Source organism: Lissotriton vulgaris, chromosome 8, assembly GCF_964263255.1.
Source record: "Lissotriton vulgaris chromosome 8, aLisVul1.2, whole genome shotgun sequence".
NCBI lineage: Eukaryota > Metazoa > Chordata > Amphibia > Caudata > Salamandridae > Lissotriton > Lissotriton vulgaris.
In genome coordinates this window covers 247,044,812-247,069,497 of record NC_141696.1, presented here as the reverse complement: position 1 = coordinate 247,069,497, position 24,686 = coordinate 247,044,812, and positions in this window count along the sequence as shown.

Below are 24,686 nucleotides of genomic sequence, written 5' to 3'. Positions count from 1 at the left end.
CTGTTATTTCTCTTAGGTATTGAACCTTTTCTTAATTATATTCGCCTTTGTGATGACATTCAAGGTATTATGATCAATGATGTAACTTTTAAAACTTTAGCCTATGCTGATGATGTTTTATTATTTATTAATAACCCTCTTTCTTCTGTTCCTTCCCTATTAGACATTATTGCTCAATACTCTATGGTTTCAGGTTACAAATTGAATGTAAGCAAAACTGCATTTTTTCCTTTGAATGTGTTTTGTACCTCAGAGATGCTCCCAAACACAGATATTCTTTGGCAAACATCCAAAATTAAGTATTTGGGTATTCTATTTGCTTCATCGTTGCCAGCTACATTAAAACTTAACTCTGATTTCATAATTGACTACATTAAAAACAAAACATCCAAGTGGTCTGCCCTTCATCTCACTTGGTGGGGAAGAATGGAATCTATAAAAATGAATATAGCGCCTAAAGTTTTTTACTCTTTAGCTATGATCCCCACCCAATATCCTCTTAGTTTTTATAAATCTATTGACACACTCTTATCTAAATTCCTTTGGTCTAACAAAGTCCCTCGTATTGCTTACAAAAAGTTAAAAATTCCTAAGGCCCAGGCTGGTTTTTCCCTGCCAGACTTTCACCTTTACCATAAAGCTTTTATTTTAAAGCAGAGTACCCTTTGGTTTAATACTTCACATATGGTAAAACCTCCAAATTGGTTGGATATTGAAGCCTCCATTGTACGGCCCTTTTCTTTGCCTTCATTGATGTCAATGTCATCCACAGCGAAGGTTGTTCATCTTTCCTCTATCATTAAGTCCTCCAGATTGATAATTAATGATTTAGATTCTAATTTTGAATTACCCTTACTTTCCACAATCCACTTGTCTTTATGGCACAGTGCACTACTTAAATTGAACAGAAACATTACCTTTTGGTCCTCTTGGATTTCAAAGGGAATTTTATATCTTAAGGATGTCTTTAATGGTAATGCTTTTATTCCCTTTGAACAGATACAGTTAAAGTTTGGTCTCCCAGCTACTGACCTTTTAAAATATCAATTCTTGTGTAACTCTATTTTGGATTCCTTTCCTAATGGTATTCCCTCTTCCACCACAAATGACGTATTAATTTACGTTACAGCTGCAACTTTGTCCCCTAAAGCTGTCTCTGTTTTTTTATAAAAAAAATTCCACCTCACAGGGCTCCAATGTTCAAATTATTTCGTCGTTCTGGAACAAGGAACTTTCTATCTCCCTGTCAGATGACTCATGGTCCTCTATATGGCTTGACAGTATCACTGGCTGGCTCCCAGTGTCCCTTTATCAAACCAATGCCTATATATTATTTAACACTTTGTGGACTCCATCACGTCTATTTCATGCTTAACTGTTACTTTCTGATGTTTGTTGGCACTGCAATGCTAGCCCTGGTTCACTTCGCCATATGTTATTTGACTGTCCAGTTATTATGAAATTTTGGTTGGAAGTATGGAGTGTAATTTTAAAAATTTTACCTTTACAAGATGATATTTCCTTTAATTTATTAATTTGCAAATCGATTGCCCTAACTTATCCCCTTTCTGAGTCAGAGGCAAAATTGTTTAATTTTCTGATAACAGCTGCCTTAAAATCCATTACCTTCTGTTGGAAAGATGCTTCTTCTCTTTCAGTCCATGCTTGGTGGTCATGGATTACCTTTACGAGAAGAGGTGCGCAGCTATCTCTTAAAGGTGTTACTCATAATTCACAATCATTTCAGTCGTTTTGGTCTCCTATTGATTCATATGTTTTGCAATGATATTGTTAAATATTTTCTTATGTTCTATTTTTACATTACAATTTAACTGTAACTCTGTAGTTTATGAATTTATGACCCTATGACATGTGCTTTCCTTCCCCTCTCCCTCCCTTTCCTCCTTTCCCTTCCTCTTTAATTGCGATTCTCTTTTATTATTATATGTTAATATTGCGTATTTTGGTTTAATGCATTTCATATTGATTATTTGATCGCTTACGCTTGTAAATTCCTTCCTCTTTTTTGTATTGTACTTGTTCTTTTCATTTTGTCTTAAAACTTAATAAAATCTTTCTGAACTTAAAACTAGTGTGCTAGAAAAAGCAGCTTCAGGGTGGGGTCGGACTATCTTCAACCTCCATCTGAACTGAACAGAAACTCAGGTGAGCTGGGCTTTGACAGGAGGGCAGCCCTATAAGGTTGACAACACAGTTCACTGTAAGGTGCATGCCCAGGCAGCCATTAAGGTAGCATTCCTCTACAGTTCCACACTCGACCAGTTTGCTGACTCAGTACAGGTGCTTTACCATCTTAACTTGTTTTGGTAATTTAAATAAATACAAAACATGTACAGTCTGCCTGCAGTCGTGAAACAAATGCATGCCCCAGAATGCTTTTTAACATGAAAGGAGGTACAGTGGGATCTCTTGGCACATTATTGTTTTACTAATGTATAGCACTGAGGGGTCAAGCCACTTCTCAGATCAAGCTAATTCTTACTTTGCAGTGGTTTCAACTTAAAAAATAGTCTGCTTTTCCTTAGAATTAGCCATTATCAACAATGGGGTAACCCAAACTAGTCCTGGACCTGGGTACAGTTCGTTAACAAAAACAATGGTCCTTGACCAAATTGAAAACTGAAGAATTTATCACATTTATAATCGTTAGTTACTCAGTTTGAGCCTTCATCCGATTGCTCCGGGTATACAATCCCAATTTTTTTTTTTTTAAAGAGAAATTGCAAGACCCAACACAATCACTTGGAGAATCAGTTCAATTTAATTCTACCAAACATGTATGTTCCTTTTATAATTCAATGGTTCCAATACAGTTTTTCGTTATTGTTCTTTCAAATATTTAAGTTCGAAATTGAGAGTGCTCATAAGAACGTGCATAGGGATAGTGCTCAAGAATTGACGCGTGTGATTGATAGAAAGAAGAAAAAGGAGATTTTGTGACAATATAAAAACACACAATATGAGCATACAAAAATCCCCCCTTGGCCAGTTCCTACTTACACAACTAGTATCATCAAGCAATTTTATTCACCTTCTTAAAATGCTATTAAGAAGGTGAATAAAATGGCTTGATGATACTAGTTGTGTAAGTAGGAACTGGCCAAGGGGGGATTTTTGTATGCTCATATTGTCGTTTTTCTCTCTTCCCCTGGTCATTATTCTAAACATAGAGAGGGTCCCATTTTTCATGTGAATATAAAAACACACAACACTGGTGTAATAAATTACTAATGTATCAACTTGTCCACATCCAAATTTCAAAACCTAGTGCTTTAGAATTAAATCTTGTTTGTTTTCACGTTAGCACATTAAGGTTTTTGGTGGTCCAAGGGTTCTACTTTAGGGTGTCGACGTTTCGACCCGACTTATTGCCTTTGGGTAATTTTGTGACCTCAGCTCGCGGGTCTTCTTCAGGACAAAGAGCACCCTCCGTACTCGAAGAGTGTATTTCCTAAGTTTGAAAATAAACAGTATAAGGGTCCTGCATATAAGATATCTACTCGTTATTAGTAAATAAAAGCCGGACTCACCCTAATGAGGGTACGATACACAGTATCCATCCAGGGGAGTCTGGGTTTGTGTCCCAGAAGGATTCTGCACCAAGGTGATAAATCTGTGTGCAATGATTAAAATTAGCACCTGAGTTTATAAGTTGTATTTACATCATAGATGATCCAATAGTTAGGTTCATGGTCACTTACCTAGCTAATTATGATTGTAGTATTCATCTATAGACAACTTCGTTTTACACAGTTTCCTTTTTATGGGTTGAAGTCAGGTGGTTCATCTACAATTAGAATTAGAGTGGATTGATAAGTCTCCCTGAATTTGCCATCGTATTAGTTCATGATTACATGTATCGAATATCAAGTGCACTTACCCTGATACGTGGTTCTACACAAAAAAGTGAGGTCACTGAAATCACAAATGAAAAAACGGGCCAAAGGTTACTATTCACCCGCATTCACTTCAGCGATGCTCTAAATTAATAGTGTAGTAAAATCTTAAGGGGTTGCTCACCTAACTTTTTCCTTTGTTTTGCTAGGACTCTCACACTTCTCAAAATCCACCTCAGCCTTCTCCGTGGCTGAAGGTACCTAATTGGCGAAGCCTGGCGTGCACCTGAATTGCACCAGAACTAAAAATAAGACAGGACCCACTGTTATAAATCTGCTTATTGCGGTGTACCGATTTCTATACTGGCGGAGTCATTTGATCCCTATTTTTGCTCACCTCTCATTTGGTTTTTGATTACTTGTCAAACTCCAAGGTAATCTCGGCCGTCTCTGTCGCTATCGGCGCCTATTGCCGAATCCCGACGTGCATTCAATGCGCACCGGAAATGCGAGAAGAGTCGCGTATTAGGCAGCGTGTCAATAGACACTGAAAACAGACTTGCTCTCGCATGTTTACATACTCGCACTCTAATTCAATAGGAATGCGGTTCCCATTTTTTAAAACTAATATTCTATATACAGGGTAATTTAGAGAGTTGGTTGTGAATTAAACAACAAGAGTTGAGTTTTGCCTTAAATTACATTATTGGTGACAGACACATGCCCAAGCTGTTATTTTGTGGTGTAAAAGTGGTTCCCATGTTATTAGCCTAAAATTCTGCATAGTTGTTAATTTCAAAATTGGTCATAAAGTGACCGATAAAGATTGAATCATAGCAAAATCATAGCAAAAAAATAACAAAAAATATATTGACATTGGACTTTTGGATGACAACCACATAATTCACAATCGATATACATTGTCACACATATACAAAAACGTAATGGATACGTGGTTTGCATAACAGTCCCAAGTACATTGTATACATAAAGGAATGGATAGATACAATGCATGCCGAATATTTATCAAACAGAATGTACAATTCACCTCGATCTTACAATAAGGTGTGGATACCACTCTCTAGCCATTATTCAATGAGGGAATATTTCTACCCAGTTCATCATATTCATTGAGGCCATGTGTGATGGTGTCGAAGAGGTGAATGAAGCGACATTCGCGAGTATTCAAGATATTGCTGAAGTCACCCCCTCTCGGGTTTGGTATCACCTTCTCCACCACCCACCATTTGAAGCTGTCAGGTTTGTGTCCAAACTTGGTGAAATGTTCCACCAATGGAGCATTTAATTCTGCTGCAGTGCTGTAAAATACGGCATTTAACCTTTTGTATAGTTTGCTTTATATACATGAAATTGCACGGGCATGTTATAGCGTATATAACACCGGAGCAATTGCAATTAGTGTGTTCCTTTTGCACGTGTGTGTGCCGGCAATAGGCAGATTAATAACAGTGGGTCCTGTCTTATTTTTAGTTCTGGTGCAATTCAGGTGCCAGGCTTCGCCAATTAGGTACCTTCAGCCACGGAGACGGCTGAGGTGGATTTTGAGAAGTGTGAGAGTCCTAGCAAAACAAAGGAAAAAGTTAGGTGAGCAACCCCTTAAGATTTTACTACACTATTAATTTAGAGCATCGCTGAAGTGAATGCGGGTGAATAGTAACCTTTGGCCTCAATGAATATGATGAACTGGCTAGAAATATTCCCTCATTGAATAACTGCTAGAGAGTGGTATCCACACCTTATTGTAAGATCGAGGTGAATTGTACATTCTGTTTGATAAATATTCAGCATGCATTACATCTATCCATTCCTTTATGTATACAATGTACTTGGGACTGTTATGCAAACCACGTATCCATTACGTTTTTGTATATGTGTGACAATGTATATCGATTGTGAATTATGTGGTTGTAATCCAAAAGTCCAATGTCATTATATTTTTTGTTATTTTTTTGCTATGATTTTGCTATGATTCAATCTTTATGGGTCACTTTATGAACAATTTTGAAATTAACAACTATGCAGAATTTTAGGCTAATAACATGGGAACCACTTTTACACCACAAAATAACAGCTTGGGCATGTGTCTGTCACCAATAATGTAATTTAAGGCAAAACTCAACTCTTGTTGTTTAATTCACGACCAACTCTCTAAATTAACCCCTATATAGAATATTAGTTTTAAAAAATGGGAACCGCATTCCTATTGAATTAGAGTGCGAGTATGTAAACATGCGAGAGCAAGTCTGTTTTCAGTGTCTATTGACACGCTGCCTAATACGCGACTCCACTCGCATTTCCGGTGCGCATTGAATGCACGTCGTGATTCGGCAATAGGCGCCGATAGCGACAGAGACGGCCGAGATTACCTTGGAGTTTGACAAGTAATCAAAAACCAAATGAGAGGTGAGCAGAAATAGGGATCAAATGACTCCTCCAGTATAGACATCGGTACACCGCAATAGGCAGATTAATAACAGTGGGTCCTGTCTTATTTTTAGTTCTGGTGCAATTCAGGTGCACGCCAGGCTTCGCCAATTAGGTACCTTCAGCCACGGAGACGGCTGAGGTGGATTTTGAGAAGTGTGAGAGTCCTAGCAAAACAAAGGAAAAAGTTAGGTGAGCAACCCCTTAAGATTTGACTACACTATTAATTTAGAGCATCGCTGAAGTGAATGCGAGTGAATAGTAACCTTTGGCCCGTTTTTTCATTTGTGATTTCAGTGACCTCACTTTTTCGTGTAGAACCACATATCAGGGTAAGTGCACTTGATATTCGATACATGTAATCATGAACTAATAGGATGGCAAATTCAGGGAGACTTAGCAATCCACTCTAATTCTAATTGTATATGAACCACCTGACTTCAACCCATAAAAAGGAAACTGTGTAAAACGAAGTTGTCTATAGATGAATACTACAATCATAATTAGCTAGGTAAGTGACCATGAACCTAACTATTGGATCATCTATGATGTAAATACAACTTATAAACTCAGGTGCTAATTTTAATCATTGCACACAGATTTATCACCTTGGTGCAGAATCCTTCTGGGACACGAACCCAGACACCCCTGGACGGATACTGTGTATCATACCCTCATTAGGGTGAGTCCGGCTTTTATTTACTAATAACGAGTAGATATCTTATATGCAGGACCCTTATACTGTTTATTTTAAAACTTAGGAAATACACTCTTCGAGTACGGAGGGTGCTCTTTGTCCTGAAGAAGACCCGCGAGCTGAGGTCACAAAATTACCCAAAGGCAATAAGTCGGGTCGAAACATCGACACCCTAAAGTAGAAACCCTTGGACCACCAAAAACCTTAATGTGCTAACGTGAAAACAAACAAGATTTAATTCTAAAGCACTAGGTTTTGAAATTTAGATGTGGACAAGTTGATACATTAGTAATTTATTACACCAGTGTTGTGTGTTTTTATATTGTCACAAAATCTCCTTTTTCTTCTTTCTATCAATCACACGCGTCAATTCTTGAGCACTATCCCTATGCACTTTCTTATGAGCACTCTCAATTTCGTACTTAAATATTTGAAAGAACAATAATTAAAAACTGTATTGGAACCTTTGAATTATAAAAGGAACATACATGTTTGGTAGAATTAAATTGAACTGATTCTCCAAGTGATTGTGTTGGGTCTTGCAATTTCTCTTTGAAAAAATGTTTGGGATTGTATACCAGGAGCAATCGGATGAAGGCTCAAACTGAGTAACTAAACTTTCCTTAGAATTAACTTTGTTCTTTGGAAACACTTCTTATATCAAGTTTTTTTAAGATGTGGTTTTCTAAACACTTACTTAGACTTGTCTTTAGTAATAAATTGAAGAGAAAAAGAAATAGTCAAGCAAATGGCTGAATTTCGCAGATCTGACAAGAGCTCACATCTCAGCCTCCCTGCTTGATCTGTGATCTTAGATAAATCTATTTTCTTCACTACACCTCATTTTTCATGACTGGCAAATGTGAGGAAGTTATTCAGTTCTTAGTGTATACTAAACAAAACCTCACATGTATAGTTTAATTTACAATAATTTAATATTGTATTTATAGATAGTGGACATGACAGACTGACTTATCTCCTTGCTCACTAACGGAATCATCATGAGTGCATGAAGAACTTTGTGAATGTTTCTAAGTTTACTTCTAAAAAAGAATACAGGGGCATATTACCAAGCATAAGCGATAATTATCGCTATGCTTGGTTAGCGGCAATAATTTTATCGCCGTGCTTCGCCTATTTTTTATCGCTGAGGAGCCTTGCTGTTATGAAGGTTTATCTCCTAAGCGATCAAAATCGGCCGAAATGCATGAATACCGCTGAAAAGTCAGCGATATTCATGCATTACCGAGAAAATGCTCTTAGCCATGTTATCCACCTACCATTGGATAACATGGCTAAGAACTGCTCAGGGCAGGCGTTAGCTTCTGGAGATATTTGCGCTTAGCGCGAATATGCCCAAAAGTTGGTAATCGGAGATAGCGATGTTAGCGATTGTTTTCAGTCGCTAACATCTTGGCACGCCCACTTTGCATGTCATTAGCGATAATTATCGCTGACATGCAAAGTGGGCCCCTAAATGCCCGCTATCACCTACAAGCTGTTGCTAACTGGTGTTAGTGACAGCTTGGTAATAGGGCAATGAAATTATCGCCGCATTAGCGGGAAAAAGTCCCGCTAATGCAGCGATAATGGCCCTTGGTAATATGCCCCACTGTTTTTAAGGTATGTTGTTTGTTTTCACTCCCAGTTGTATGCCTCTCTAACATCATCTGTGTGTTATGGTAGTAATGGAGAACGCACAGAGAAATTTCGGGTGACCCGGTATCCTGGCTGAATACGGCTGATAGCCAGAAACCGGTCCTAGGATGCTTGATTCCGGTCCAGGAAAGACATGGCTTGGAAGTTCGGGCTGGATTGTTCCCATGAGGCACAGGGTCAAGGCTGATTTGCATATGGCCATGTCTGAACTGGGGTGGTGTGGAGTGCAAAAAATGACGGATTTAGGCCCAGATCTCTGTACTGGGGTGAATGTATGACATTGTTCTGCATTCTGTCCATCAATTGTTGTTTTTGCATTTGTCACCCCGAGTGGGATGGGTATGCTCAGACGTGAGTCCCATGCTCTCCACACCACTGGGTTCATGCTATCCTGGCTGAAGATTGCTGATAGCCAGAAACCGGTCCTAGGATGCTTGATTCTGGTCCAGGAAAGACATGGCTTGGCAGTTTGGGCTGGACTGTTCCCATGAGGCACAGGGTCAAGGCTGATTTGCATACGGCCATGTCTGAACTGGGGTGGTGTGGAGTGCAAACAAACGCTGGATTTAGGCCCATATCTCTGTACTGGGGTGAATGTATGACATTGTTCTGCATTCTGTCCATTAATTGTTGTTTTTGCATTTGTCACCCTGAGTGGGATGGGTATGCTCAGACGTGACTCCCCTGCTCTCCACACCACTGGAGTCAAGCTATCCTGGCTGAAGATGGCTGATAGCCAGAAACCGGTCCTAGGATGCTTGATTCTGGTCCAGTAAAGACATGGCTTGTCAGTTCGGGCTGGACTGTTCCCGTGAGGCACATGGTCAAGGCTGAATTGCATATGGCCATGTCTGAACTGGGGTGGTGTGGAGTGCAAAAAAAACTATGGATTTAGGCCCAGATCTCTGTACTGGGGTGAATGTATGACATTGTTCGGTATTCTGTCCATCAATTGTTGTTTTTGCATTTGTCACCCCGAGTGGGATGGGTATGCTCAGACGTGAGTCCCATGCTCTCCACACCTCTGGGGTCTAGCTATCCTGGCTGAAGATGGCTGAGAGCCAGAAACCGGTCCTAGGAGGCTTGATTCCGGTCCAGGAAAGACATGACTTGGCAGTTCGGGCTGGACTGTTCCCATGAGGCACAGGGTCAAGGCTGATTTGCATATGGCCATATCTGAACTGGGGTGGTGTGGAGTGCAAAAAGTGATGGATTTAGGCCCAGATCTCGGTACTGGGGTGAATGTATGACATTGTTCTGCATTCTGTCCATCAATTGTTGTTTTTGCATAAGTATTTATAAGCCCTCTGGGTTTTTTTGTATGCCCAAATAAAGAGTGAGAATAGATCTTCCATTTTCCTCAAACAATTGGTAGTAAATGCTAACAGGATTGCCCTTAAAAAATAAAAAAATTGGGGGAAAAAGCATTTTTATTATATTACATCTACCTATGATTGATAGATGCAAGTTATGCAACCTTGCTAACTCAGTTTTGGTTTTAGCTATCAGTGGGTCGATATTGCCGTCCACAATATTTTCTATATTGGTCATAATATCTACTCCAAGATATGTGGCCTTGTCAACCTGCCTAGTGTCATTGCCACGCTGATATTTTTACAAATGATTTGAGTCTTAGTACTATTAAGAGAGTATCCTGAAAGTCGCCCATATCTCGCCGCCTCTGCCTTGACCTCACACATAGATACTCCCGGGTTAGAGGTTACTATGGCATTATTATCGGCATAAGCTAACACTTTGGTTTCCCAGCCATTGGAGATGATAGGTCTGATATTTAAATTAGCCTCCAGTTGTTGTACAAAAGGATCTATATAGAGAGCAAACAGAAGCGGCGAGCTCGGGCATCCCTGCCGGGTACCTCTTGAGATATTAAATGAATCTGTGAGTTCTCCGTTTATATATAGTTTTGCTGTGGGTTGAAAATAAAGCATCTTAAATGCCTGTATGAATGCTTAGCCTATTCCGGCCCTTGCCACGGTCTCCCATAAAAAGGTCAAGGAGACTCTGTCAAAGGCCTTTTCGACATCAAGCAAAATCAATGCGGTTGGGTCCCTAGTGACATTGGCGGCATCAAAGAGTGATATAGCCCTTCTAGTGTGATCTATAGTACCACATCCTGGAATTAATCCATGTTGCCTAGGTGACACTGCTTTATGAATTGCCTCCGCCAAACGAACAGCTAAAATTTTAGAGTAGATCTTGCTGGCTGCATTTATCAAAGTTATAGGGCGATAGGAGCCAAGTTCTAGTGCTGTTTTGTTCTTTTTCAGGAAAACTATTATTTTTGCTTGAGTCCATGATTCAGGTGGCCTCCCTCCCTTATAAACATATTCAATTAACTGCTGCATACCTTCTTTCAGTTCAGTCGAAAACTTCTTATAGAATTCTAGTGGGATGCTATCTAGGCCAGTGGCCTTGCCATTAGGTAGGCTGTTTACACATAGTAAGGTATCAATTCACTGAGGGGTCTCTTCAAATTGTATCTGTTCATCTTTAGATAATTGTACATCTGGGAGTTGATTAAGGTAGATCTTAATGTCATTTGAGTAATCAGAATTAGTCTTGTGCTATAGATATTGATAATATAAATAAAACACCTACCGAATGCCTTCTAGATCTGTAGTTTTACCTCGTACCGGATAATTAATAGCTGCAATTGAATTCCGTGTGGCTTTTTATCTTGCCCTAATCGCTAGGTGGTGACCAAACTGTTCACAACATTCATATACTTCCTGCCTACATGCAACTAATCTATCTGCTGTCCTTTTTGCTATTATTTCCATGATGGACGATTTAGCCACCATTATTTTTGCAAGCGTGTCTGCTGGATCCCCCCCATCTTGTATTACTGTAATCAGCTCTTCTTCTGCCATCGCTAAGCAACTCTGTTTTTCATTTAATAGTTGACATTTCTCTTTATTCAGGGAGAGTGAGAAGCTGAGTGTCTCTCTTCGTATTGCTGCTTTCAGTGCATCCCACACTACTTCTTTCCCTGTACTCCCCAAATTCTCTGTATGAAATTGAGGGATCCACAACCTCATAGTGTACAGTATTCATTATTCAGGAGTAAGGATGGTTCAAAACTCCAGTTAGTCATACCTCCATTTTCAAACCCTGCCCCTCTAAATTCAACTATTAAGGGGTTGTGGTCTGCAACTATACGGGGTGCTTTTTCTATTGAGCAGACTTGTAGAATAGAGTGGGATACAAACATAAAATCTAGTCTCACCAGTTTATTTACTTTTTATTGTAGATATTCTTATTTAAAATATATTGACTGGTACATTCGGTTTTAACTTTAAAGTGCATGGATTTTACATGCTTTCACTGTATTTTGTTTCTTTTGTGGATTTGACTATAAATCCGAATAAAGGTTTGTTTTATTTTGTATTTTTAATTAAGTTTAATGTCATTCTATGCATCACTATGATCTAATTTACTCAATGGTGGAAAAAACAGCCCAGAAATTATTATTTTATACCAGCCCCAAATTTTACTAAGTGAGCATAGTAAGCAAGACTGACATTCTCCAAGTGAGGAAAGGGACATAATCTCTTCCCAAAGGATATTTTGGGGAAAAGCAGGACAGCATGGCTCATCACATAGCACAATTTCATAAACATATAGGTTAAAATGACAATGAATTTCACTGGCATCACTGAAGGGCAAGTCATGAAATACTCCAGAATTTCAAAATCTACTACAACACCAAACAGACATATTTTACCATTGCAGAAAAATATGCATCTATAAACAAACTATGTACCCAATAAATAAATGTAAAACAACACTGGATGCCCTATCAGGCACATTGTTTGCTGCAAGAAACACAATGCCTATTAGATGCAGGGTGGCCCTATTAGGACAAACAAAACCTCAAATATCCTATGCCAAGAGAAACAGCATCAGTGTTTCCAAATATTCAAGGAAGCGACCACTTTTATAATGGTGCTAGGCAAGTATTATTATTTCTGATCAATATGTATTTAATCTGGTGAAATAACTGTTTCTAAAATAGTCCATTGCTCCTCATTGAGCTGGGGAGAAAGTCTATGCCAAAAGGCTGCTAATGTTGCCAACCGTTGTTGCTTATGGTGGTCTGAGGACTTCAGCGCCCACAGATTGCTGGCCCTAATGAACTGGGCACCACATAGAAAATTTACCCTCCAGGTTGCTGTTGGAGCCCTGATGACAGTGTCCTCATTGTCCACTGCCATTCCAGTTCGACCTTGATCTCAAGTATAAGACACCGTAGCCATAATTTTCAGAATTCTAAGTGTCTGAAGCACCATAACCATGCCTAAATGCACAATGACCCAGTACGTAAAGCACCAGCATGGCCAAGCCAATTTCTGCAATGGAACAGAATAAACAGCACCAAAGGCGGCCAGTGCGTCCATTTAGTTAAAGTACTACAACCAGCCCAGTATTACGCCAAAACGTAAAGCACCACAGCTGGAACTTTCTCCACAAATTAGGTGCTCATTATGTAAATCACCATAGTGTGGCCTGCACTTTACCAGTAAATGAAGCAAATATGCCTGGCCAATATAGGCTGTGTATTTGAAGTACTGTAATATGGCAATTATCTATGTTGTATGTGTATGTAAAGTGTCACAGCCAGGCCAGTACTTCCTCAGTATTGAAAGCAGCAGTCATACTAGTATTGGCCGAACACGTAAAGCTTGACTACCAGGCCAAGAGCAACATTAAACTCGGTATCACCTGTCTGCAAAGAACTACATGCAGGTCGATATCCCCGAAGGGTCAACAAGCAAATTCTAGAATAATTACAGTACATTTATGCATGCCATTATAGTAGATAGCACACTTGTGAACCAAAATCAATACTGCCATCAATCGGTTAACTGGGAAGTTAAAAGAGGGAGCATTTTGGGTGCTGTACAACAGGTAGAGTCTACCTCTGTCTGATAGAACCTTTGAACTGCCACCTAGTGAGGCCAAGTGAAAATATCCAGACACCATAAGCCAAAGGGAAAAATGAAAAATGGCATAGAATGGTGCAACTGTGATAGGGAGCATTGGAACCTTGGAAAGATGAAGAGCCATCATATTGCAAGCTCATTCCTACAACAGATGCATTAACCCATGGAGCTATTACATTTTCTGCGTGTGTGTTTTTAATATCATTTTCTTCTAATAGAAGAGCTGCTGTACAGTCCTTTGCTCTGTGCTTTTAAAAATAGGTCATGTAGCCGAGGTTCATGTAAAGCAAAAGTGGTCAGGGAAATATAATTCTAAAGGCATGTCATTGTCATACCTGGTGTTCTAAAAAATCTGGCAGGTTTAGAGAAGACGAGAACAGGAGACAAGGGAAACCCTACTCACTAGGAACCAGTGTAAATAGTAGATACGCAGAAACAGTGGTTAATGTGGGCTAGTACAGTTAATACTGGACAATTATAAGCACAGCTGTAATAGAAAAGGGTTACGTCGATATCCAAAGGAGAAGAAACCATACACCACTCAATGATTGGTAATAGCAGTAGTTATTTATATATATAAAACAATGACATTCTAAAAAAAAATATATATGTATATAGTGCAAAGTGGAACCTACAGAAATAGTGACATATTGTGACATAAGCAAATGGTTTTCAAATAGGAGTAAAGTCGACCATCAAAATTAATAAACAATAGAAGCAGCCTCCTTATACAATAATATGGGCTGTTGAACGTTTTGCTTTTAATTATTGTTGAGGGCGTTTCGACCCCTATAACAGCAAGGGGTTTCTTCAGGACCTATTGATGTAGGGACATCTATAATTAAAAGAGGAGAAGGATAGCATAAGTATAAGCACTGGAACAACTGCTTGGTTGTATGGAACAATATGAGGAGACCTGTACCTGAAAAGGGGACCGTCTGTCAGCGTGACAAAAGTGCACCCCAAGGAGGTGAAAAGATAGGAAGGGTGCTCACATGGGACTCAGCCGGGCGCTACACATGTGGAAGGGGGAGAAAGGAGAAATTGTAACATCCATTTTAAGTTAGTTCTGCTAAACAAGTCAGATGGTGAGAAAGAACTTACCCCAGTGAGGGGAGACTGACAGGGAGGGGTCAATGGCCGTAATCCGCAAATTGGATGAAGAAGTGTGTGGTACTGCTGGAGAAACACAATAGTGTGTGTATTTTGATGAATATCTGAAACCAACGGAGGAATGTTTGAAACACAAAGAATAGGGAGATTCGGCGAGGCAAACGTGAATGAATAAGCTAAGTGCGTCCTGACCAGGGTAAAAACAATTAGTGCTTATTGCGCTGATGTAAACCACTCCGACCTGCGGGGGCGAAGAGGTAGTCGCTGGTCTGGCTCACCTCTGAACGCTCATTAGACTTGGGGCACAGGCATTCACACTTTGGGGCTTATTTATGAGCCCTTGCATCACTTTCGCCCCGCCGGTGCGTCACTTATTGTGACGCACCAGCAGGGTAAAAAATGCGCCATGTTGCGTCATATTTACAAAGTGACGCATCTAGGTAGATGCGTCACTTTGTAATCTACTGCGCCAGGTATAAAGTATGTAGGGTGGGCGTTTTGACGCAGGTAAGACTCCTAGAAATGACGCAGTAAAATCTATGAGATTTCACTGCGTCACTTCTAGGACGCAAATGCGTCATTATCTTACGCCTGCCTCACAGCAGGCATAAGGCTGACGCAGGCCCTTTCACATGGGGCTTGCCCCATGTGAAAGGACGCATTGCTGAAGTTGCGTCACTTTTGTGACACACCCCAGCAATGCGTCAGTTTTTGCGCCTACAGATACGTCAGAATTACCGATGTATCTGTAACTCCTTGCAACATGATGCGTCATATTTTAAATATGACGCATCCAGTATGTCGCAAGGAGTGCACAATAAAAAGTAATGCATGGCTGTTTTCACACAGCGATGTGTCACTCTTCATAAATGAGGCCTTTTGTCTCTTTGGAGTAAGTCAGACACCTGGGTCGGTTCTGGCTCATCATTCCCTTTTAATCTGCTAGCTTACTGGTTGTGTGTGAATATGGAGAAAATGTACTTAAGAAAACGTGTTCAGAGGAATCTTTTTTCCATGAAGCAGTTTCCTTAAATATTTCTTTATGCATGGCACTGGTATCTGCCAAAAGTAGCTTTGAAGTACACAGAGATTCTATGCTATTGTCATTTTGACATATTTTCCTCACATGAATTCTGATGGTAATTGTTTCTGTCATGGTACATCGCTATTATACTGTCATGGACATTTTCTGTTGTATCTCTCATTACAGCATGAAGATTTCTAAAGGTACATATTTAAGCTATGGAAATATTTCCTGGATGAGCATGGTTTCTGATGTGCCTCAAACATATTGTACAAAGCACCTGAGTGGTATATGTAGGTCTACAAATAAATACCTATATATAAATAGATTCGCAATCTCTGAACAGTAATACAGAGGCAGATTTGAAGTGTTGGTTTATTTCATGGGCACTGCCTCTCCCTGGCCAACTATGTCTAAAAAGAAGGTCTTTTTAGCCAATGCTGTTGAAAAAATTAGATTTAAGGTTACATTTACCATATTTTTTAAAAAAATGCAACGGAGATGTTGACTCCCAGTGCTGCAGAGGTAGCAAAGCCTGCTTGCACAGATATATGTGGTATGTCTCAGTTGCACGCAGGGCCGGACTGGCCCTTGCGGGCACCGGGTGTTTCCCTGAAGGGCCGCCAGTGTGGTGGCTGGTTTTGGGACACTGGGGGTCCGTTTTTGTTATCGGGGGCCTGCAATATCGCCCCCCGGTAACAAAATCGTCCAAAACCGGCCCTTGCAAACAGCTCCTCCGCACCCCCTCAACTCCCCAGGGGAGTCGGCTGAGCAGTTTGCCAGGGCCAGTTTCGGTTCCCAGTCCGGCTCGGTTGTGCGTTCTGCTCAGGAAAATGTGCTCACAAACATTGAATTACTGTACACCAAGAAAAATAGTTAGAAGGAACATTGGTTGAGATCTGATCACTAATTTACCAGTGTGGCCAGTATTTTCATATCTAAACCAGGAGAAAAACTGCATAAAGGAACAAAAGCTGGCATTTGTGTATGTTTTCAATAGGAGGAGCAATGCTTGTTTGCATATGGCTGATCTTCATCATAATACTTCAGGCATAACAATGATAGCGTGAAGTCTGTCTTCAATATTTACCACAGCCAGACATTAATTCAAGCATTCCATCCTTCATGTTTTTCTTCTTTTCATTGAAATTCCCTTAGGACAATGGCAATGCCCAGATGTGTCCCCCTTGGCTCACTGGGCCATAGGACGCAGTCTGCAACTAAATGAGGAGGCCTAAAAAGGATGAGACCAGTCTGGAGATGCTTGTGTTTCTATTGAGATGGGACAAGGCATGGCTGGATTGTTCCTATCCAAGCAGGACCAAGACTGATTTGTATAACATCGGCCTCTTATAGTAGTAACACAGTGAATTAAAATCTGTAATTGATGACAAATTTGAGCTGCTCTCAAAGGGAAACCTTATTGAGTGTGAAAATCAAAGACAAACATGATGAATGTCTTTTGAGCTAGTTTCTCGCACTATTAGCATTTATTTGTTTGCACAAAAATAATTTCTGGAGTCCAGGGGGAATTTCAGGTCTACGCAATTGTGGTAGAGAACTATGCACATAAAAAGAAATGCCTGTACTATCCTTTTATGTGAAGAGTTCCCCGCTCTGACTGTGGGGTCCCATATCGCTTCTCCCCTTGATGAATAAAATGGTGGAGAGCTTTGTTAACACTCAGCTTATGGACTATCTGGATAACCATACAATCTTGGATCCCTCACAATCTGGGTTTAGACTAAACCACTCTACAGAGACAAACCTTATTGGGGTTACGGATCATGTCAAAGTGGCGTTGGATGGTAACAAAGCAGTGATACTGGTCTTATTGGAATTGACAGCAGCTTTTGACACGGTCTCTCATCAGAAGTTGATATTTCAAATGAGAGAGGCAGGGCTGCAGGGTCAGGCATTAAACTGGCTCATCAATTTCCTCGACCAGCGCACTCAGACCATCAACTTGGGACCCTTCCGGTCCCAAACCTTAAAACTTACAAAGGGGGTGCCCCAGGGCTCGTGTCTTAGCCCGACTTTATTTAATGTCTATGTGGCCCCCCTGGCCAAGGTTAACAGGAAGTTGGGTTTCACTCCTTTCTCTTACGCTGAGGACACCCAGCTGCTCTTGACCTTTGATAAAACTCTGAGGATATTGAGCAGAGTTTTGCTAAAGGTATGTTAGCAATATCAGAATGGATGACGGACCATTGTCTGCAGTTGAATGTGTCTGAGATGGAAATCCTGCTGTTTGGTACTGCTCAGGCTGTACGGTCCCCCAGGTGGTGGCCTGCTACATTAGGTCCGGCCCCCGCTCCAACCTTCGTGGCAAAAAATCTTGGGGATCGCATAGATGTTCTGTTACCTATGAGGGAACAAGTTATGACCACTACAGGGACCTGTTACCATACCTTAAGCCTTCTACGAAGAGTGTTCTGCTAGTTGCCACTTGAGGTGCGAAGAACCTTGATTCAGGCTATGAATATTTTCTTCAAAAACAAGGAAAATACTACCGAACAAGGAGACACTGGATTGAAACCAAAATCCAAATTCACTCCGATGGACAACACATTACCCATCGAACTTCTTACATTTGAGAAAGCAGTCATGAAAGATCTTGAGAAGCTCGATCCGTTGAACAAACGAGTGTTCCAGAATGTTTCGAAGGAGGAGCGAAAAGCATTACAAGAACTGAGTAGTAACAGCGAAATGGTAATTAAACCAGCAGATAAGGACGGGGCCACGGTGATACAAACTAAGACACAATACGATAACGGGACTACAAAGTTCTCCGCACTGACCCCACTGAAAATATCAAGGTCAAGATCAACACAATGGTCGAGGAGGCATTAGCCCACAATTGGATCACCAAGAAAGAAGGTTCTTATGCCAAAAGAACCCCAGGACCCCCTATATGTATACTCTACCAAAGATACATAAACGTCTGAACAACCCCTCGGGACGTCCCATTGCTTTTGGGATTGGATCCGTTCTGGAACCAGCCTCGAAGTTCGCAGACGCATTTCTTAGACCGATGGTCCAACGGACATCCACTTACCTCAGAGATACCAAATATGTACTGAACCTACTAGAGGACCTGACTTTCTATCCAGAAACCCAGCTCCTAATCAGCTGCGACGTGGAGAGCCTATAAACCAGCCTAAGCATGGGCGGAAAATCCGTTACGCTCGCGGATTTTGCGGATTTTCGGTAAATTCGCAATCTGCGAGATTTGCGGATTTCCCGCAAAATCCGCAAATTCGCACGCAGCGGATTGTTTTTTTCTTGGTGATACAATTTTTGCGGCGCGCGGCGTTTACCTCCCGTCATTCATCGTTTGCCGAGTTATTTTTCTTGATATTTTGCGAGTGCTGCGCCATTTTGGATCTTGCTGCGGGATCCCGCGGGAATTTGGCAAGCGTGATTACGTAATCGCGGCTTGCCAACTTGTACAGCGAGAGTTTGTCAACGCGAGTACGCCGTGATCACGTATCGCGGTACTTCGCAATTGCGAGCTTGGAGATGCGGCGAGCAGCAACAATCTCGCACGAGCGAAAATATAAAATTTGCAATTCTGCACAAGAAATCCACCAGCAAGCAGCATAAACCTTCTGGAAATGATGATTTTTATCTGAATAACTCCTCAGGTTGACATTTGCCTGCACTTTTTTTGCGAGGAGTCCATTTTGGGGAGGGGGGGGTGGGAGGAAGGAAGTGCCCCACAGTCTTCAACTTCCTGTTCCTGTCCAGCATGCTCCTCCCAGTGCTTTGTCCATCTCCTGGTCACTTTTCATTTGGATCTGGAGCTGGAAGGATTACTTTTTGTGGATGCTGCTGGATATTTGGATTTGAGGCCTTTTTGACTTTCTTTGGATCACTTTTGCATTAGAAATTTCACAAGTAAGTTTGTTTGGGGCATTACAGTTGCTGCAACTACAATTTTGGAATTTTCGATTTTTGGGCTGTTTTGGGGCCTTTTGCCCAGGGGTACTCAGTGGTGGGTGCACTGAGTCTTTCTGTGGGGTGTTTTGAATTTAAACATCATGGAGGGGCTGGATGGCTTGGGATTGTGCTGATTTTTCTGTGATTTTCGTTTTTTTGGCCTGTTGTGGCCTTTTCACCCGGGGTAGTGAGTGGTGCATAGGCCTAGTCTTTCTGTGGGTTGTCTTGAATTTAAACATCATGGAGGGGCTGGATGGCTTGGGATTGTGCTGATTTTTCTGTGATTTTCGTTTTTTTGGCCTGTTGTGGACAGGCCATGTGGTTGGGGGCCATTTTGAGTGCTGCTACAGGCCCTGGCCATGTGCTGTGATGGAGGGGGCCATTTTTAATGCAGGCAGTGTTCTCAGGCCTGCACCCATTTTGCCTAGCTTTCATCCATTATGCCCAGGGGTAGTGAGTGGTGCATGGGCCTAGTCTTTCTGTAGGTTGTCTTGAATTTAAACATCATGGAGGGGCTGGATGGCATGGGATTGTGCTGATTTTTCTGTGATTTTCGTTTTTTTGGCCTGTTGTGGACAGACCATGTGGTTGGGGGCCATTTTCAGTGCTGCTACAGGCCCTGGCCATGTGCTGTGATGGAGGGGGCCATTTTGAATGCAGGCAGTGTTCTCAGGCCTGCACCCATTTTGCCTAGCTTTCATCCATTATGCCCAGGGGTAGTGAGTGGTGCATGGGCCTAGTCTTTCTGTGGGTTGTCTTGAATTTAAACATCATGGAGGGGCTGGATGGCATGGGATTGTGCTGATTTTTCTGTGATTTTCGTTTTTTTGGCCTGTTGTGGACAGGCCATGTGGATGGGGGCCATTTTGAGTGCGGCTACAGGCCCTGGCCATGTTCTTTGATGGAGGGGGCCATTTTGAATGCAGGCAGTGTTCTCAGGCCTGCACCCATTTTGCCTAGCTTTCATCCATTATGCCCAGGGGTAGTGAGTGGTGCATGGGCCTAGTCTTTCTGTGGGTTGTCTTGAATTTAAACATCATGGAGGGGCTGGATGGCATGGGATTGTGCTGATTTTTCTGTGATTTTGTTTTTTTGGCCTGTTGTGGACAGGCCATGTGGTTTGGGGCCATTTTGAGTGCTGCTACAGGCCCTGGCCATGTGCTGTGATGGAGGGAGCCATTTTGAATGCAGGCAGTGTTCTCAGGCCTGCACCCATTTTGCCTAGCTTTCATCCATTATGCCCAGGGGTAGTGAGTGGTGCATGGGCCTAGTCTTTCTGTGGGTTGTCTTGAATTTAAACATCATGGAGGGGTTGGATGGCATGGGATTGTGCTGATTTTTCTGGGATTTTCGGTTTTTAGGTCTCGCCTGTCGATGCGCATGTGCATCGAGCTTGCGAGACTATGGGGGCTTAACCACTCTTTAACTGACTTGCAAGGAATCGTGGCGATTCCTTGCAGTGCCCGTGACTTTTAAGCTCAATGCGCATGCGCATTGAGCTTAAAAGCGCGTGCACATCAGTTCCCTCAGCCGCACTCCAGGCCCCCGCTCCGCCCCCTCCCCTGCCCGCCGTGTCGCATTTCTCCTCCCCCCTCCCCTTATCTGCCTCCCCTCCGTCTGTTCCCTCTCCCCGCTCCGCCCCCTCCCCTGCCCGCCGTGTCGCATTTCTCCTCCCCCCTCCCCTTCTCTCTCTTCCCTCCGTCTTGTTTATTTAGTCCCAACGTGCTTTTTCATCTGAACATTGCGCTTTAAATTTCGAATACGCTCCGTTCTCCACTTCCCTCCCCCGCTGCACGGACGCCTGCAAGGCGGGCGCTGTCTTAATTGAAAACATCTGGTCTCATAATTTACATACTTAAATGGCAGTTTTGATTCTTTTCATTAGTGCTCTGCCAAAGCGAGCCTTCCTTTTCACCCAGGAAGCGCTGCGCTTCATCTGACCCCTGCACCGCACTGAAGAAGTCAGCATGTGTAATATTGTTAGATAATATTATTTCTGTGCTTTCTGGTGTTGAATGCTGTCGCCCAACCCCCTCCTGATTCGCAGCGTGACCTGTCACCCACCCCTCTCGCTCCTTACTTTGCACACGAGTGAGATGCACTAACAACCGAGCACAAACTCGAAACCTTGCACATGAACAGAGCGCCTTGCTTGGCTTTCTGGGAGTGCCAGCTGCCCCTGTGTCTTCTGAGATGCCAAGGGAAGTGACATGGGTGAAAAAAGAAAGGGCATGCCACTCTGCTAGAAGCCGCTTCCCTCGCTTTTTATCTAAATCCTTTCAAACCAAAACATGTGCGTTCTTGTTTTCAGAGCTCGTATGCTGTTACGGTAGCGGGGGAAGCCTAACGCTGTGGTGTTCGCATTGAAAGTTCTGTTTATCTCAGCCGCCACCGACATCAGTTCCCTCAGCCGCACTCCAGGCCCCCGCTCCGCCCCCTCCCCTGCCCGCCGTGTCGCATTTCTCCTCCCCCCTCCCCTTATCTGCCTCCCCTCCGTCTGTTCCCTCTCCCCGCTCCGCCCCCTCCCCTGCCCGCCGTGTCGCATTTCTCCTCCCCCCTCCCCTTCTCTCTCTTCCCTCCGTCTTGTTTATTTAGTCCCAACGTGCTTTTTCATCTGAACATTGCGCTTTAAATTTCGAATACGCTCCGTTCTCCACTTCCCTCCCCCGCTGCACGGACGCCTGCAAGGCAGGCGCTGTCTTAATTGAAAACAATCTGGTCTCATAATTTACATACTTAAATGGCAGTTTTGATTCTTTTCATTAGTGCTCTGCCAAAGCGAGCCTTCCTTTTCACCCAGGAAGCGCTGCGCTTCATCTGACCCCTGCACCGCACTGAAGAAGTCAGCATGTGTAATATTGTTAGATAATATTATTTCTGTGCTTTCTGGTGTTGAATGCTGTCGCCCAACCCCCTCCTGATTCGCAGCTTGACCTGTCACCCACCCCTCTCGCTCCTTACTTTGCACACGAGTGAGATGCACTAACAACCGAGCACAAACTCGAAACCTTGCACATGAACAGAGCGCCTTGCTTGGCTTTCTGGGAGTGCCAGCTGCCCCCGTGTCTTCTGAGATGCCAAGGGAAGTGACATGGGTGAAAAAAGAAAGGGCATGCCACTCTGCTAGAAGCCGCTTCCCTCGCTTTTTATCTAAATCCTTTCAAACCAAAACATGTGCGTTCTTGTTTTCAGGGCTCGTATGCTGTTACGGTAGCGGGGGAAGCCTAACGCTGTGGTGTTCGCATTGAAAGTTCTGTTTATCTCAGCCGCCACCGAGGTCGAGCCTGAAAGCTGCTTGTGTGAGCCTATATTTTCTCCGAGCATTATGAACACTTATCCACATAGCAAGTCTTGGCTGCAGCGCCCCGCTCACTCCTCTTCCACGGCCCCTCCCTCGCCTTCCATGGGAACAAATTCACCCTTTACAATCAGAAACCCTTCTCTACCTGCTTCCCGCCCCTCCCCCAACAGCCAGAGGAGGACAGCCTTTTCTGGTGGATTCGGAACTTGCATTAAAAGAAAACGTGAAAAATCAAATACGTTTTCAAAGATTAATAATAGATACTATGTTACATCTTCCAAATGCAGCGAGCTTAGACATCAACCCTACTAAGTAAAATAAGTTTAAATCTAAGTGTGTTTACCTCTTGAGTCTACACAAATTTGCGCTACAGGAACACTTATCCACATAGCAAGTCTTGGCTGCAGCGCCCCACTCACTTCTCTTCCACGGCCCCTCCCTCGCCTTCCATGGGAACAAATTCACCCTTTACAATCAGAAACGCTTCTCTACCTGCTTCCCGCCCCTCCCCCAACAGCCAGAGGAGGACAGCCTTTTCTGGTGGATTCGGAACTTGCATTAAAAGAAAACGTGAAAAATCAAATACGTTTTCAAAGATTAATAATAGATACTATGTTACATCTTCCAAATGCAGCGAGCTTAGACATCAACCCTACTAAGTAAAATAAGTTTAAATCTAAGTGTGTTTACCTCTTGAGTCTACAAAAATTTGCGCTACAGGAACACTTATCCACATAGCAAGTCTTGGCTGCAGCGCCCCGCTCACTCCTCTTCCACGGCCCCTCCCTCGCCTTCCATGGGAACAAATTCACCCTTTACAATCAGAAACCCTTCTCTACCTGCTTCCCGCCCCTCCCCCAACAGCCAGAGGAGGACAGCCTTTTCTGGTGGATTCGGAACTTGCATTAAAAGAAAACGTGAAAAATCAAATACGTTTTCAAAGATTAATAATAGATACTATGTTACATCTTCCAAATGCAGCGAGCTTAGACATCAACCCTACTAAGTAAAATAAGTATATCCCCCACCACCACCACATCCACCACCACATCCACCACCACCACCACATCCACCACCACGACCACATCCACCACCACTTCCACCGCATCCACCACCACCACATCCACCACCACCACCACATCCACCACCACATTCACCACCAGGTGCAAATTCAATGTTCTTGGATTTTCGTCACAATAAAATACACTGAACATAATCTTCACAAAATTAAATTACAAACGTTTAAGCTATTGCCATTTATAAATTACAATACATTTTATTTAAGTATTAATTATTTACAAAATTAAAAGCCATTGTTATTTGCAATATCAATACATCTAAGTCACGTAAAGACAACACACATTGCATTACAAATGCTATAGGTGTCACATTTGCGAAAGTTAAAACTATTGACATTGTAACTGACAAAGCTATTACTTTTGCTAGTTACAAAACCAACACATAAATAAAAAAAGTGTCATTTACAATACCAATTGCTCAAACTTTCCTAATGCGAGACCTATTGCATTTCCAATGCTTGTTTGGCCTGTTGTGGACAGGCCATGTGGTTGGGGGCCATTTTGAGTGCTGCTACAGGCCCTGGCCATGTGCTGTGATGGAGGGGGCCATTTTGAATGCAGGCAGTGTTCTCAGGCCTGCACCCATTTTGCCTAGCTTTCATCCA